Here is a 16,114-nt window from a genome sequence, read left to right as displayed (position 1 = left end):
ATTCCCTGCTTCTCAAATGGGTAGTCTTAAAAGTAATAAAGCAATCCTGAGGTGTGGGCTCCTTTTCCAGGACCAGGATTGATGTGGCTGGCAGCCTTACGCTCTTAGAGGCCGTCTGCTTAGCTCAGGGCTGCAGCACAGCTGTGAGAATCACGGCCTATCTAATATAAAGGATTCCTCCATGTGCGCTGGACAACAGCCTTTTTTATTCTAGTTGTGCTGCATTTCCCATGATGCACTGCATGCTCTCACTTGTTCCCTCTCGTTCCAAACAGCAGGCTTGTGTTGAGAATTCTGTCACCATGAAGGAACATTTTCTTCTAAATGTGAGAAATTTTGGAATTATTGGAACCAATGTGTAAATCCTAGCGGTGGGTCCGTGAAATGTTCTCAGTTTGGTTTAGCCCCTGATGGTTTCCTTCTCTTAGTGTAAGGAGAGAATTATTTCCCCCTCAGGACTGCCCGCCAACCTCTTTTATATAGATTTATGTATTCTAATCTGGACCTCTCTTTGATTCGGTGCCAGTTTCCACAAACTCCAACTCATATATATGGCAGGTGGCCAAAATTATCTACCCTATAGTCAGCATGGTAAAAAGAGCATTGGCCTTGGAGTGGGGAGATCTGCTTCTAATTCTGACAGTGACTTGACATGTCACTGAGCTGCTCGTGTCACTTCAGAGGGCCATGTTCACCTGTTAATTGATGAGGCTGGACTAGAGACTTGGCTACAGTAATTGGAATTACCTGGTGGGGCATATAATTTACCTTCTCACCCTCTGTCTCTCAGCCTTCTCACTTTCTATATTATAACATATGAAGTGACCTTTTAGCAGGATCCATTTATAACCTGTTGGAAGTCTATCCATTCTTCTCTCAGCAGTTGTATTTGTCATTCTCCCAGCCTGATGCCCCAGAGTTCGTGGAGTAGAAATTATCCCCATCCAGCATTCTGTTAGCCTTCTGTATGTGGTGAATATATATCAAAAGCTATACTTTCTCCCGAACAGGAGAGAGCTCTCACCACCACATGCAGTCTTGGTCTTCTTTAACCAAAACTGGAATAAGTCAGAGCTGGGGATCCTGGGACAAATGGGAGCATCTCATGTTTAGGGTGGAGGAGTCTTGATGAGAAAAATTAACAGTGTATATGGCCTAGGGATTTGAAGATACATGAGCACTCCTCACTGTTGGCTTTTGGGGGGAGTCCTGTTATCTTCCTAGCTATTGACTGGACTGGGTAAGAAGCTCGTGAATTGGTTACAAGTGCCATAGTGCCATGTTGCGTTTCCTTATGGACACCTGGGGCTGAGGTGCGCCCTCCCTGGGAGGTGCTGCCCTCTGGCTGTTTGCTGTCTGGACATCACAGATGATCTAGGCCCTCACCTGTCTTGCGTACATCCCCTTCTACAAGCCTGGCTGTGTTATCCTTATTAACACGGGTGCCATTTATAGTCACCGCCGTGTGGGATGGGCATTGTTTCATGCCAGGCCTGTAAAAATCATACGTGTGACCCTGCCTGGCTTCTGATCTCTCAAGCCAACTTTTGGAGCTGTTAATGCCTTCCATAAAACTGAAACCCAGTGCCGCTCAAGCACCTCTGCTTTTCCGCTGGTTTATTTTTGTTATCCTTGCCCCCACCCACCTTGTTTTTCAGCCATCAATGAGTTTTTATTGAGTTACTCAGACCTTCAGCCAGACTCTGTGGGGGAATAGAAAGATGTTGTAAGAAACTGTCCCGGAACATAAGGGACTTAAAATCCATTTGAGAAGGGAAGGCCTTAGCACATGAAAAGTTGTCCAACAATATCAGCCCACGGGTAGAGTAAACAGTATGAGAAGGAGATTTCTGTTCAGGAGTTGTCAGGGGAGGATGTACTGAAGTGGTGGTCTTGCTCCGTGGCCTGACAGCTTGATTTACCCCCCTTTTTGTTATATGTGCTATTTGATATAATGCAAGGAGATGTGTGAGTTAAAAAGCATCATGATAAAACGAACACCTATGAATTCACCACCCAACTTAAGAACTGGAACGTTACCAGTACTACTGCCCTGCCAGTGTGCTTCTCTCCCCTTCCCGTTTTCCCACCTGAGTTAGCCGTGATCTTGCATTTTGTTGATTTTATTCCTTTGCCTTTTCTTTTTCTTTTTTGAAGGTGTTTGTAGAACTCATGTTTTCTTCGGAGATCTCGTAATTCTCTGTGATATGGGATCTCTGAAGGCAAAACACCAAGGGCATATGTGATGGCTAATTTTATGTGTCAACTTTGCTGGGCCACTGTGTTCAGATAAGTACTAATGTATTATTCTGGAAGTTTCTGTGAAGGTGTTTATGGATGAGATTGACATTTCAATCTATAGACTGAGAAAAGCAGGTTGCCCTCCATAATGTGAGTGGGCGTCATCCGATCAGTTGGAGGCCTGAACAGAACAAAATCTGACTTTACCAGAGCAAGAGGGAATGTTGCAGCAAATGGCCTTTGGACGTGAACTGTAGCATCAACTCGTGCCTGGGTCGCCAGCCTGCTGACCCACCCTGCAGATTTTGGACTTGCCAGCCTCCATAAATGTATGAGCCAATTCCATAAAATCAATCAATCAATCAATCACTCTCTCTCTCTCTCTCTCTCTCTCTTTCTCTCTCTTTCTCACTCACACACACACAGACACACACACACTCACACACACAGGCCCATCCTATTGGTTCTGTTTCTCTGGACAGCCCTGACTAATACAGCATATCACACTTCTCTGCATGCCACGTGGATAGCTTTACAGAATTGATTTACAGAGTGTTCTTATGTCAGCAGAGCAACAGTATACTCATACTTATCACATGCTGGGGAAGCATTTGCCTGATTCTGGCCTAGACCCTGGAAGAGAAAGCTTGATTTTTCTGTAGAAGCAAAGCCCACGCTCTCCATTTAGAGCACTCTTCTCCTTTTCCGTACTCTGTTCCCTTCCAAAGTCCTATGGCTTTCTCTGTTCACTCAGATATCTACCTACCATCCGCTCCCTAGACACCCGTCCCTTCCCAACACATGTGCACAATTGTATTTGTGTGATTCCGTACCTTCTATGTAGAACTCTGGTTTCTGCTCATTCCCAGGAAAGACATTAAGCTTCTTTGAGCCCATGTCTCCTCATCAGCCCAGGGTTGGAGGGAGTCATCAAACTGTCGACTGTTTGGTGTCGCAATGTGCCAGGCACTGATCAAGGTGCTTTGCTGGTTTATCCCATGTTATCCTCACAGCAGGTGGTAGCTGCTGTCATCATGCTCACTCTGCAGTGAGAAAAAGGCAAGAAAGTCATAAAAACGGGATTTGGATCCAGGCAGTCTGATCTGACCTTAGATTCCCCCACTCCTTATACTTTTAAAATGCATTATAAACTGGAATGTGCTCTGCAGATGTAAAATATGGTTATTGTTAAAATACACCCACTGCCTTGGGGCCCTGCGTTCTGCTAGTTGATGTCTTAAGGCGTTTGAGGAGTTGATTCAGGCTGATGAGGTCATTGGTAGGAATGTATAGCCCTTCCTGGAAAGCTCTGGTCTTTGAAAGAAGCCTTCTGGTGGCCACAGTTCTTGAGCCCCAAGGGGCCTTTAGGACCTGACGGTTAGTAGCAGCTCGGATCTTGTTAGCCTCTCAGATCACACCAAGAAAGCCACCCCTACTTTGTGTTTAGATGGGTCCTACAAGCTACAGTGTAGCCCACGGAAATGAGGTGACACCATCCTTGACTCAGCTGAGGTCGCCTTAGATTGGAGTGTCAGAGCCCTCAGCAAAGCATGGCAAGTATTTGGCATTTTCTCTCCCTCCCAAGACCATGGCAAATGTTGTTAAATAATCAGAGCACTCTTCAGAATAACCACCATTAACCACTAGATTTGGGCAAATAGCATGAAGGTTCTTTGGCCGTTTGGATATCTGGGTGTCCCAGAGAACTGAGCCTGGATTAGTCTTGCCTCTCCTTTCTCTTTTCTCAACCATATTTCTCCAGGTTTTTGACACTAACTCTGCCCATGAGTCTTATTTCTTCAGTGTTTTTAACGCTTTTTCCTGTCTGTTAAAAAGTAAAATTGTACCATACCGTAACTCAGTTTCCAAAACTGATTCTCAAGGAATCAGTTCCATGTTTTCATAGAGACTCATTCCCCCCCCCCCCACCTTTTTTCTTTAGTAATGGCAGTACATTGAGAAGGGGGTCACACACCGAGTCCTAGGAGTATATCTGTGAGGTCAGTTTTCTCTACCCTACTTGCGGAGGGAGCAGAAGTTATTCCATTTAAGTGTAGTAACTTACTTTTTATAATACCTTCTTTCCTTTTTCTTCATATATCCTGGTTCTCTCTCTTTTATACTCTCATGTAGACACTGATATGTAAAGAGATTGTTTCTGACCCCAAATTCCTGTTTTGAAGGAAAGAGAATGTTTGTGTATGCCATTGTTTTCTGTGGGAGATCCGTGCTGCTCCCTCTGCTTTTCAAACATTTCTCCCTAAAGCATTTTCAAAATGTCAGTCCTACAAGGTAACAATAGTCTCTGGGTCCTTTTAGGGGCATTTTCTTAATTACACAAAAATTAATATAATATAGAGGAATACACATCTGAAGTCTTGATTTATATGTCATTTCCTTGCTTTCTTCAGCATCATTATTTTTGAACCAGTAAGTATTTTGACCAACATTTTTTGAGGAAGAAATATATGGTATTTCCCAACCTTCCCCCGTGGGTGGAATTGCATCACTGAATCACTTTTCTCTATTTTTTCCGCTTTCTGTCTCCTGTTTTGTCAAGGCTCCAGCACACTCCAGACTTTTTTCAGTGTTTTTTAGTACCGAAGTTTTAGCATGGCATCTGTGATTGTGTTAATTTCCCATCATTATTTTCCAGCCCATCAAGACAGCCTCATAAAAACAAAGCATTTTGTTGAATCCTCAGGTGGGGGTTTGAACCCTGGTCAACATAGATCCTTCTGTCTCACTTTTTAGCAATCCTAGAATTTGGAAGGCTGGTGATCTCATCAACCATAGACAAAGTGAAGTACATTCCTTTTATTTGCCCTTGCCCTCATTCCTTGTATCATCCACTCAGTCCATTTTAAGGGATTAAAAACATTCCATGTATGGTCAGCTTTTTCAGCATTTTGACCTGGTCTGAGACGTACTAAGATGAAATGCCAGTTTTAATAAAGGCCTTGGGTGGAATACAGGACCTGGAGGCCAGCCTCAGTCCCATCCCTTCCTAGAAGTGTGACCTCTCAGATGCATTATCTCATCCTAGATGGGGATGATATTACTGATTGTGCCCATCTGAAGCAGCCAGGGTTCTTCAGAGAAACAAAACTAATAGGGCGGGTGTTTGTGTGTATGTGTGTGTGTGTGTAAGTATGGAGAGAATGTTATTTTAAAGAATTGGCTCATGCAGTTGTAGAGACACGAAAGTCCAAAATCTGCAGGTGTCCAGAGACCAGGGAAGAGTTGATGTTGCAGCTCAAGTCCAAAGTCAGTCTGGAGGCAGACATCCTGCTTCCTTGGGGGACTTCAGTCTCATCTTTGAAGGCCTTCCAGTGATTAATTGGATGAGACCCACACACATTATAGAGAATCTGCTTTACTCAAAGTCCACAGATGTAAATGTTAACCTCATCTGAAAACTTACCTTCACAGCAGCATCTAGACTAATTATTTGACCAAATATCTGGGTTTCGTGGCCCATCCACATTGACACATAAAATTAACCCTTACACCCTCTCTCAGGGCGTTAGGTTCGTCCGCTGCGAATAGTTAGGAGCGGAAGGCATGTCTGAAGGAGGCAGCTGTCCTTCAGTGCTTCTCGTCTTTTCTCTCTCTGCCTCCTTTACCTCCTGAGATTTTCTTCTCTTCCCTCCCTTGTGCCCTTTTCCTTCCTACGTCTGACATGTGCACTCCTTCCCTCTCCCACCCATTGTGCCTGAGATGGGGGACACACGTAAGAGAGAACATCCCAGTGTGTGCTTAATTCATAGTGTAAAGAGAAAAGATCTTGAAGTCATTCCGATGAGTTAATCTCGCCCTTTTATGATCATGGGCAAGTGAATATACCTCTCTGAGCCTCTGGTCACTTATTTCTAAAAATGTGGATAATGATATTTATCCGATACAATTCTTATGATGATTAAATGACCTAATACAGCCACATGCATTTCTCTTGCTTCTAAATGTTTGCCCATCTCACAGTGCTTTTTAGATTTAAAACATCACTCATTTTGAACTCCTTCAGACCTTGTGTGTCTAGACTTCCCATTAAGATCAGACTAAATAATTTCCTATGATTGTGAACCATTGTTTCAGTAGAGTCTCCTAGTGAATGTTCTCATATGTTAGTCTCCTTTGCTATTTATCAAACATGTCAAGCACACTCCTACCTCAGGGCCTTGGCACATGCTATTTCCTCTACATGGAACTCTTCCCTCGGATAACAGCATGGCTTAGTCCTGCACACCTTTCTGGTATCTGCTCAATGTCACCTCCTCAGAAGGGCCTTCCCTAACAACCTAATATAAAATAACATACTGTCTCTCTTTCTGTTGCACTTAGCTTGCTTTACTTTTTTTCATGGTACTTGTCTGAAATAAATATTTGTTTTCAATCTACATCTCCCACTAGAACAGTGGCTCTCAACCTTGGATGTTCATTGTAATCACCATGGGAGCGTTTTAAAATCTTAATATCATGCTGCACTCCAGAACATTAAATCAGAAACTCAGGGGAAGAGACCCAGGCATCAGTATTTTCTAAAACTTTCCAGGAGGTTTGTGGGGACAGACCCAGGCGTGCAGTTTCCAGGCTCTCAGCCTCACGTGGAAAGGTGCTCACTCAGGTAGTAAATGGCCATCAACTGCGATTGGATGGTCATCAGCTGTGGCTAGTTGGCCATCAGCTGTAACCAGTGAGTCATTGGCCACTAATATAACTGCCGAGGCTACGCTAGCAGAAAATGGGGGCTAGCAAGAAGATGGTGGCTGGGCTGGCAAGCGCGGATTGCAGTTAGCACGGCGGAGTGTGGATTGCGGATTGCAGAGAAGTGTATGGCAGGTTGCGGATAGTGTGGCTCCTGCTTCCTATGTCTCCAACCCAGCTGCCAGCGAGAATATAGTGGTATGACTCCCCTCTCTATGGCTCCGTGGGTGTTCCTTTTTGGCCTCACCGTGTCCTGCATTCTTATGGGGGGAACGGGAGCTGAGACCCCGCGGGCCGCCCTGTATGACAAGGTTCCTATGTGCAGCCAAGTTTGGGAACCAGTGCTCTAGTCTAGAGCCTTTCTACAGAGAATATGGACTGATAGTGTCAGCATCACCTGGGAACTTATTAGAAATACAGGTGCTTGGCTCCCCCCTCGACCCCCTGAGTCCAATTCCACTGCTTTGGCAAGATCCAAGATAATTCAGATGACATTGAAGTTTGAGATGCACTGTGCTAGAATGTCAACTAGTGGCTTCATTTTGCTGTGTTCTAGTGCTAGGACAGTGCCTAGCACAGAGGAAGCACTCATTAAATATTTATTAGATGAATGATGAATTAAATGTGGAGATAAGAGAGAGAAAGAGGCGGTAAGGGAGAGAGAATGGAGAGAGGGAAAGGAAGACAAAAGAAAACAGCTTTGCCCTGCCCAAGATTCCTGGGCTCAGGAATAAGCATGGCTGCTCTCCCGGCTCTCTGCTACCAATAAAAACTTAACCAGGCTGGTGTCCATCGTGTCGTGGGCTGGCCTCCAGCTTGCTGTGCTTTCTAAGGTGGTAGCTAACTAATCAAAGACACTGTGATAATAAATTGCCTAACTACCCAGCCCTGCTTCTTCTCTTCATGCATATGTTTAACTAGAGGCCTGCTGAAACCAATTAACCAATTAAGTAATAATTTATTAAGACTTTATGGGCTGCCTACTACATGCCTGCCTTAACATGGCTCAAGAGGCTACGAACCAAAGATGGAAAAGACACAACTTACAGTTCAGCAGTAGAGACAGTCGTTTAGAACATGAGGCAAATGCTGTAAGAGACATGTGGACTGAGTGTTACGGAAAGTCAAGAGTAAGTGATTATTTCAGACTGGGGGATCAGAGTAGACCTCCTGGTGGAGAGGGCCAGAGACATTTGAGTTGGGGATGCGAGTGTCTGGAACATGGGGCAGGTGAGGCCAGCTCATGCGTTTGGCCTGCAGCAAAGGCAGTTAGAAGGCAGTGAAGGTGTTGGAGGAGCATAGTCAGTTCTGTTTTGCGAAGATGAATGATGGCTATGGAAGGTGATGGAAGAAAAGGGTTGATGGACATATGAGAATCAATTTGGAGATGATTACAGATAATATCCCCGTTAGATGACAAGGCCCTGATTTTGGGCAGTGCCAGTAGGCTGTAAAAAGTGGGGAGAGTTTTGAGAAGTTTTTCACACATGGAAGATTGTCTTTGTTATTTAACATAAACAAGTAGGAATTCTTGAGGTGACAAAATTTGATACCGTGTTTCCCCGAAAATAAGACCTAACCGGAAAATAAGCCCTAGCATGATTTTTCAGGATAATATCCCCTGAACATAAGCCCTAATGCGTATTTTGGTGCAAAAATTAATATAAGATCCGGTCTTATTTTCAGGGAAACATGGTGATATTTTGAGCATATACTTTGAAATGCTGCACTGTTATAGAAGCTGTTTCTCTTTCGTTGGCCATCAGATACACTGGATTAGTGGAGAGTTGAGCACTCTCCTCAGAGGTTCCTGTCCAGACAGAGCCTAGTGATTATTTATTTTGACGCTGAAGAGAATGAGACCAAGATATAAAATGATCATCAGAGCCAGGCCTGGAGCTCCTGCTCGCCGTTATTGGATGTACATTGAGTGTCAGGCAGTGTACACACTGCCTCCTTCAGTCCTCACAGCAATACTATGAAGTGGGTGATGTTATTTTCGTTTTATTTATTTTTCATTGAGATATAATCGACATATAATTTTATACTAGTTTTAGGTGTGCGACATAATGATTGGATATGTGTACATATTGCAAAATGGCTACCACGGTAAGTTTAGTTGACTTCTATCACCACACATAGTTATAAACTGTTTTCTTTTTCTTGTGATGAGAGCTTTTAAGATTTACTGTCTTAGCAACTTTCAGGCAACAGTATTGTTAGTTATAGTCACCATGTCATACATTAGATCCCCGAGATTTATTTATCTTCTACCTGGAAGCTTGTACTTTTTGACCCCCTTCACCCCTTCTAAGACTTAGAGGTTAAGTAACTCATCCAAGGTCGCACAGCTAGTAAGTGGTGTGTCTGGGACTTGAACCCAGCTCTGTCCCATCTAAGCTGTGTTCTTGACTGTTGTGTCCAGCTGCCTCCTGAATCAGCACTCTCTCCCACTACTGATGATGAGTCGACCTTATAAAGAAAAATCGTATTTGTTTTCCTTAATTCTGAACCAAGTTTTGTTTTCCATGATAATTGTACATTGGGGATTTATGAAATCTTATTTCTCTCTGTAACTGTGGTCACAGTGACCTTTTTTGGAAGTAAAGCCTTTGAGTTCCTTTTAAAAAAATCTAAATTGTAAGAGGGAATAGAGGAAAACTAATTCAAATCAGAGAATTTCTATCAGATTTCTTTGTTAGGTTTGTTACAATAATCAATAAATGTTCAGCAATTGTTTCTTCACGTAAATGGAAACCCAGGGAAGAACAGTAACTTTTGACCTGTGTTGAGCCGACACCTTGGTGAAAGGGAATGCACTGAGTCCTGTGGTCCGGTACTAGAAAGCTGAAGAAAGCAACATCTTGCTAATTACCCTTGTCTTTAAGACCCTTTGTGCCTACTTAGGTGGAGACCAGGGCTGTGAATGGGTGAATGGGGACTGACTTATGTCATCCAGGTGAGTTGACCTGAGTGAATGGGACCCATCCAGACTGCTTCAGTTTCTAGACTGGCATTTATATTAGTATTTGGTGGAAGTTGGTCTACTTTGGGTTGAAATTGTAGACGTGGGCAGAGTAGAACTGGTTTCTCTCTGTTGTCCTCTATTCTAGAAATGATTTAAGGAGGTTCAAGAAGACTCACTATTCAGACCAGCAGGTCAGCTACTTTCGCCGTCTCCATTTCTCACCTGTGAAATAAGGGAACCAATCAAGGGGATCACTCTTTCCCCTTGTAGCTCTAAAAGTCTTTAATTTAAAAAAAAAAAATTATTTTATTTTTATTTTTTATTTTTTTACACAGTGAGTGAGCTGAGCTGGTGTGTTAGGTTTATTTCTTCACAGATCGGTATGATTCAACTGCATGTTCATGGCATCCAGTTCTCAGAACACCAGACTGGCCTAACGCAGTTGTACACAGTCCGTAACCCGCTCAGCCACTTATCCCAAGCTCATGAGTAGATGCCGATTCCCTATCTCTTAGATGTAAAATAATTAGGTGGATATTTGATTTTAAGAGTGAAAGGGCCAGTGTGGGAAGCAGCAAGCTCTCCTTCAGGCAGATATTTCAGAAGGTGGTGTCGGGTACTTGTGGTCTCAGTGCACACAGGTGGATGGCTTCCCCTGAACCTCAGGGGAAACCTTTCTTTGGCCTGTCATTGCTCTTCCTGTAGTGTGTACGTTAATGTTCTACTCCAAGGACAGCAGTGTCTCCTCGGCTGTTTGCTTCCTCTTGCCAAGAAGTAGGCAACCAGCTTGTCTTCTCTGCCTTCCCAAGAGAGGACAGACCTGGAGCCAAGAGTGCCACATTTTCATCTTTGATGGCAGTGGCTTCAATTCCCTATGTCGTCACCGCTTTGGATGTGCAGACAGTGCTAAGTGACACATAGCCCATAAAACATACCTGCTTCCTGCTAACTTCATGGTTCTGGAGGAGAGACCGTGCACGGGACTTAAGATAGACGGGAGTACCAAGCAGGGGTGCTGTGGACTGTGGACTCACACTAAGGAGAATAGCTGTCCTCTCGAAGGGAACACAGCTGCTTTCCCCTGTAGTGTAACCCCTGTGTGGTGTGTGTGCATGCTTGCACGCTGAAAAGTAAGGAGTGTCCGTCCATCTCTAGCTGTCACATCTGAGAATGTTAATAAAGGCCTCAACCTCTTATGCCTGCAGGTGATCACAAGACAGCTCTTGAAACATCCAAAAAACCAAAAGTCTTTGTCTTCTGGCTCCTTTTGGGAAAGCTTTCCCAGAGCCTCTTCTTAGCAAATATACTTTGGGGACAGTTCTGTACTTTGCTATTGGTGCTGAGCATTTGGGAAATTTCCATTCCCATTCCCATTCCATTTCCATGCCCTAGACTGTGAGTGGCCCCGATATTCCCACCTATCGTCCTGATCGGTGGGGTCTGACCCCGTGTGACTTATGCAGCAACCCAGCTGTAGTTGATGGAGTCTGGGCTTTCAGCAGAGAATAAATAGCCTGGAAGTGGAGTTCTTTCAATCTCAACAACCCTCATCTCATGCAAATTTCTCTCAAGCTGAAAAGAAAAGAACAAACAAATAGAATGCCAACTTTTAAAAGAAATTTATGTAAATCATTGGGGAAAAGTCAGACTGTGTATAAATCAGAGAGACAATGAGGTCCATAATCAAAGATTGAAGATAGATTTGGGGATTTTCGAAAACATAGTGTTCCAAAGCGAGCAATACTTGGCATGTGTATTTGAGAAATTCTTTCTGGTGCCACCATCGCACTGGTGGTGTCGCCCATACCGGGCACTCCCTGTCGCTGGATCAGCTCCCTCTGTAGAGCGGTCACTCTTCATGCCTCAGCTTCCACCCCTCATCCCTGCCAGCCCAAAGCCTCACACGCTGCTTGACGGCACCCTGCTTCTATGGGCACAGCTTCCCACACTTACTAGATGCTTTGAAGTGACTCTGACTGGAATGAACGTGCTCGGCAGGACCTCCTATGTCATTTGTGAGGCCTAGTGCAAAATGAAAACGCCAGGCCCCTTGTTCAGAAATTGTGAAGCATTTCAGCATAGCCACAGCAGAGCATTGAAACAAGTGCTTGAGGTCAAGCTCAAACAAGCCCAGGCCCCTGTGTGACTGCACAGGTCACACACGAAGCCAGCCTGATGCTCAGGATTGTATTTGGGAATTAGCAGAAGTCAGTTTTGAGAGCTAACTGACTCTCCAGCCCAGTCCCTGAGAGGGCGTTTGGCAGATCCCTGACCTGTGATTCAGAAAGAGTCACTTGACAGGAACTACCCAGGGTCTGGGCTTCTCTCTCTTTTCTGAAGTTGTTGAGGCCGTGCAGAATGTATTTGGTGAGTGTTTTCATCCCGTCTGGTTCGGCAGTCAGTGTGGTTTCTCTGGCATCTCCAGAACTGGAAGTAGACCAGATTAAATTAAGGATGTTGAAGCTACCCAAGGACTGGCCAAGCTGCCGTGCTGTGAGTGAGACTGTGGGGAGAGGAAGCTGAAGCCTGGGCCATGGGGAGACACGTTTCTGGAGTCTGGGATCCATTTGCTCCAGGCAGGAGGCCTGCATCTCAAGTTAGGAGGCACTGCCTGGTTGTCTAGCATCGTATCGATGTTCTTTAGTGAAGAAATATGGTCCTTGGCCCAAATTATTTTATAGTCTCTCTGGGCAATGTGATGCATATTAAAAATACCAACAAACGTTAGACCCGTGAAAGGTACCGATCTTCTAGGTCCATGAAATGGTGGAAACAATAAGTGCTATGCATAGGAGAGTGAAGAGATTTTCTTTCCTGAAGGACAAGCTTTTGTAGTGTGTCCTGCACTGAGATTAAGCCATGCTGGCCCATCTTTCACTCACCATGGATGGCAAGGAAGGACTGGCTGATAAATAATGAAGCAAGCCCATTTGTAATCTTACGGGACACGGAATAAAGATGAATTTATCTCTGGTTAGGGTTTCCAGGTGGGAATGGCCGCCCGTTCTCAGGAATTTTTTTTCGCTTTCCCATTCCCGAATCCTGAGATATAAACTGTTTCCTGTTCTCCACAATGAATCGTTTCCACAAAGTGACAGCTGATACTACCAACCACCTGGGTTCAAGGAGCCGATTTTCCCGATTTCCCGGCCAACTTTTCTCGGGATTCGGGAATGGAAAAATGAAAAAAATTCCTGAGAATGGGCTGGAATTCCCACCTGGAAACCCTATCTCTGGCTAACACCATGAGGCCTTGGTGTTTCTCACAGTGAGACTTGAGGTTCTGTGGCTTCTTGGGGTGCTAGGGCAGAGTCGCAGGGAGCAAGCAGCCTGGCCAGTGGGGCTTGGGAAGGAGACAGGCAAGTTCAGGCCCTAAAATCCAGCAAGGATGAGGCTAGGGAAAGGAACAAGAGCAGAAACAGGGGAAGGGAATATGGGGATTAAGAATGTCACAGAGTCACTTCCCCCTTTCTTCCTTCTGCCTTTATACTAGAGCATTTGGCTACTTCCCTCACTGAAGTAGGAAGTGGTCATGTGGTGACATTGAGGGTATGGGCTTCTGCTGCACAGGCTTCCTGGTATACTTGTTGGCCCTGAGTCATAAGGAAGTGAAGGCATCTCTTACGACCTCCTCTACCACCGTGGCCTCAGGCTTCTGCCAGACTGGAAAGCTCTGGTCTCCTACTAACCAGAAACTATGAACAAGACTAGTGGCAGTTTGTACAGATTTGGCATAAGGCTAGCTGGAAGCTGGAGGTTGTTTGTGCCACTGCTGATAGCAGGGGAAACAGTAGATATCTGAAGATAGTATGAGAGGCTTCTGAGGATGCTATTAGTACAGCTCGAATCGTTAGAAGTCATGGAACGCAATTCGCACAGTCATCCCCCAAAGGAGCCTGGCAGCACTGCCATAGGCAGAGTTCTGGGTGGAAGGAAGAAATCTTACCCATGAGGCGGAGTTGTGGAGTGGAAAGAGCATAGGTTTTGGGGTGGGGGTGGTGGAAAGACAGCTCTGTGTTCAAATCTTAGCTCTGGTACTAATTCTAGGACTTAAATTCTCTACATCTCAGTTTCCCTATAAAATCAGGATAAAAGTTTCTTGCCAAGATGTTTTAAAAATAAGCAAGATAATTTTTATAAGATATCCCGCAGTCTGGCATCCTAGAATGTAGTAGGTGTCTAATTAATGTTAGGTATCTTATATTCCTTATGAGAATAAAGATATACATATTCAGGTCATAGAAAGTTGGAATGGTGGGGAAAGTCAACTGTTGAAATTAAAATGGGATCCATAAACATGTGGTCACTTTTCCGAGACTTTACACCTGTGATCAGAATGACCTTTGACATTTTTAAGAGTTTTGATATAAGAAGATATCATAGGTTACCTCTGTAGAAATTCTAGAATTTGAGCGTATGCTTCTGTTCATTTGTAAACTGGGCTAACACTATAAAGTTAGGTTGATTTGACTGTATGTGATAATTAGGGGAAGGGAGAGCATGGAAAATTGAAAACCATAGATAATCCCAGTGTCTCATTTTAGCCAATAACAATTCTTCTCCCACCAAGTCTACCAGAACTGCTAACAAGGAAAAAAATTGACTGGTTTGAGCTTCCTCACCTTTTCTTCTCCCCTGCTTATCCTCAGTAGAGGTGCTAATGAACAGTGAGGGGGAGCTGCCCCAGGGAGAAGCAGAAGGCTTAGATAATCCACAAACTGGACAATCGGTTTGAATCATCGAATTAACTCCAGTAGAAAGAACAGACAAATCCGCCTTCAGTGCATTGTTAGAAGTTAAATTAATACATCAGAAGCAAAGCTTTCCTTTTCAAGTTTCATTTTTAATAGTAATGGTAGATATTTTGGGACACTGCACCCTATTAAGTTGAGATGCTGTGAAGGAGTTAAACCATTCTAAGAATATCCAAGGATCCTCACCCCCTTCTAGCCTCCTTACGTCAGGGTGTCAAGTTGGAAAAGCCAAATCGACTTCTCTGAAAATCAAGAGAATTGCGGTTGTTCTCCCATGCCCCAATCCTAGGCCACTCACTAAACAGAGGAATAGATGACCCAAGTATTTCCACCTTTGCCCATTACCACGTGAGGCCAGTCGCAGTGAGGGTGAGGTATTATCTGTCTTAGATGGAGCCACTGCTATATGCAGAAGCACTGCAGTGTATTATAATTAATGCTTTGGTGCTCAAACTCTCATGTTCACCAGACTCGCCTAGAAAGCTTCTGAAAACAGTTTGGCCCTTCCCCTAGAGTTTCTGGTTGAGTAGGCCTGGTTTGGGACCACGAATTTGCAAATCTGAAAAAATCCCCAGGGAATCACACCTTGAGAATCACAGGTGTAATAGATAAGATGAGCTCTGAAATCAGACGACCTGGGTTTGAATCCCAGATCTCTCACACGATAGTTGTGTGACTGGGTAGGTATAGCTTATGTAATCGCTTAGTGCCCAAGTTTTCTCATTTGTAAAATAGAATACTAATATCTCGTAGGATTGTGAGCATTAAATGAATTAATACACGATAAGCCCAGACACGGTATGCCTGCTATATTGTCAGTGTTCCGTGTAGACTAGCTTGACACAGTTTTAGGCTCTTTATAACAATGAGTATAATGGCTAATATTTGCTGAGCACTTACTGTATGTCAGAGAACCGGACAACACGCTTTATAAGGGTCATCACATTTAATACCCACAACCCTCTATCCCTCCTTTCTTGCTTCCTGCCTTCCTCTTCCCTCTTCTATTATCCCTTCCCCTCCTACCTACCTTCCATTTTGTCTTGCTCTTCATAAACAGTATTGTGACAAAATTGACAAAATTCTCAATGAAAAAGAAAACACACACTTGTTATCATAAAGTGTGACCTTCAAGAGTATGAGCTCTTTGAGGACTGTCCCCGTCTTCTTCATCCTGGCATCCCAGGGTGGTACCAGGGAGGCAATAGGAATTTAGTAAATGCAGATTACACAAATCTTGTCATCCTTACAAATCAAACTGGATTCATCCATTAGCGTTCCCTTCTGCTTGCTCGTCCAGTCCAGGATTCTCCTTGACTGAGTTTCACCTCTGCTGCAGGCATACACATGCCAAGGCAAAGGTGGTATTGCCAACCATCTACTAACCTTTTGTTTCATTGGTTGTTACTTGGACTACCTGTCAAAAAAATTTTAAACAGGTACCCCC

General features: G+C 44.1%; 1 protein-coding gene across 4 annotated transcripts in view; it reads left to right on the top strand.

Moving 5' to 3' along the window:
* The window catches only part of ETV6 (ETS variant transcription factor 6), a 219,982-nt gene that overhangs the window by 51,045 nt on the left and 152,823 nt on the right, over positions 1 to 16,114 (top strand). The window lies entirely within an intron of this gene.

This window comes from Rhinolophus sinicus, linkage group LG02 (assembly GCF_036562045.2).
Source record: "Rhinolophus sinicus isolate RSC01 linkage group LG02, ASM3656204v1, whole genome shotgun sequence".
Classification (NCBI taxonomy): Eukaryota; Metazoa; Chordata; class Mammalia; order Chiroptera; family Rhinolophidae; genus Rhinolophus; species Rhinolophus sinicus.
This window is presented reverse-complemented; position numbering and strand designations above follow the sequence as displayed.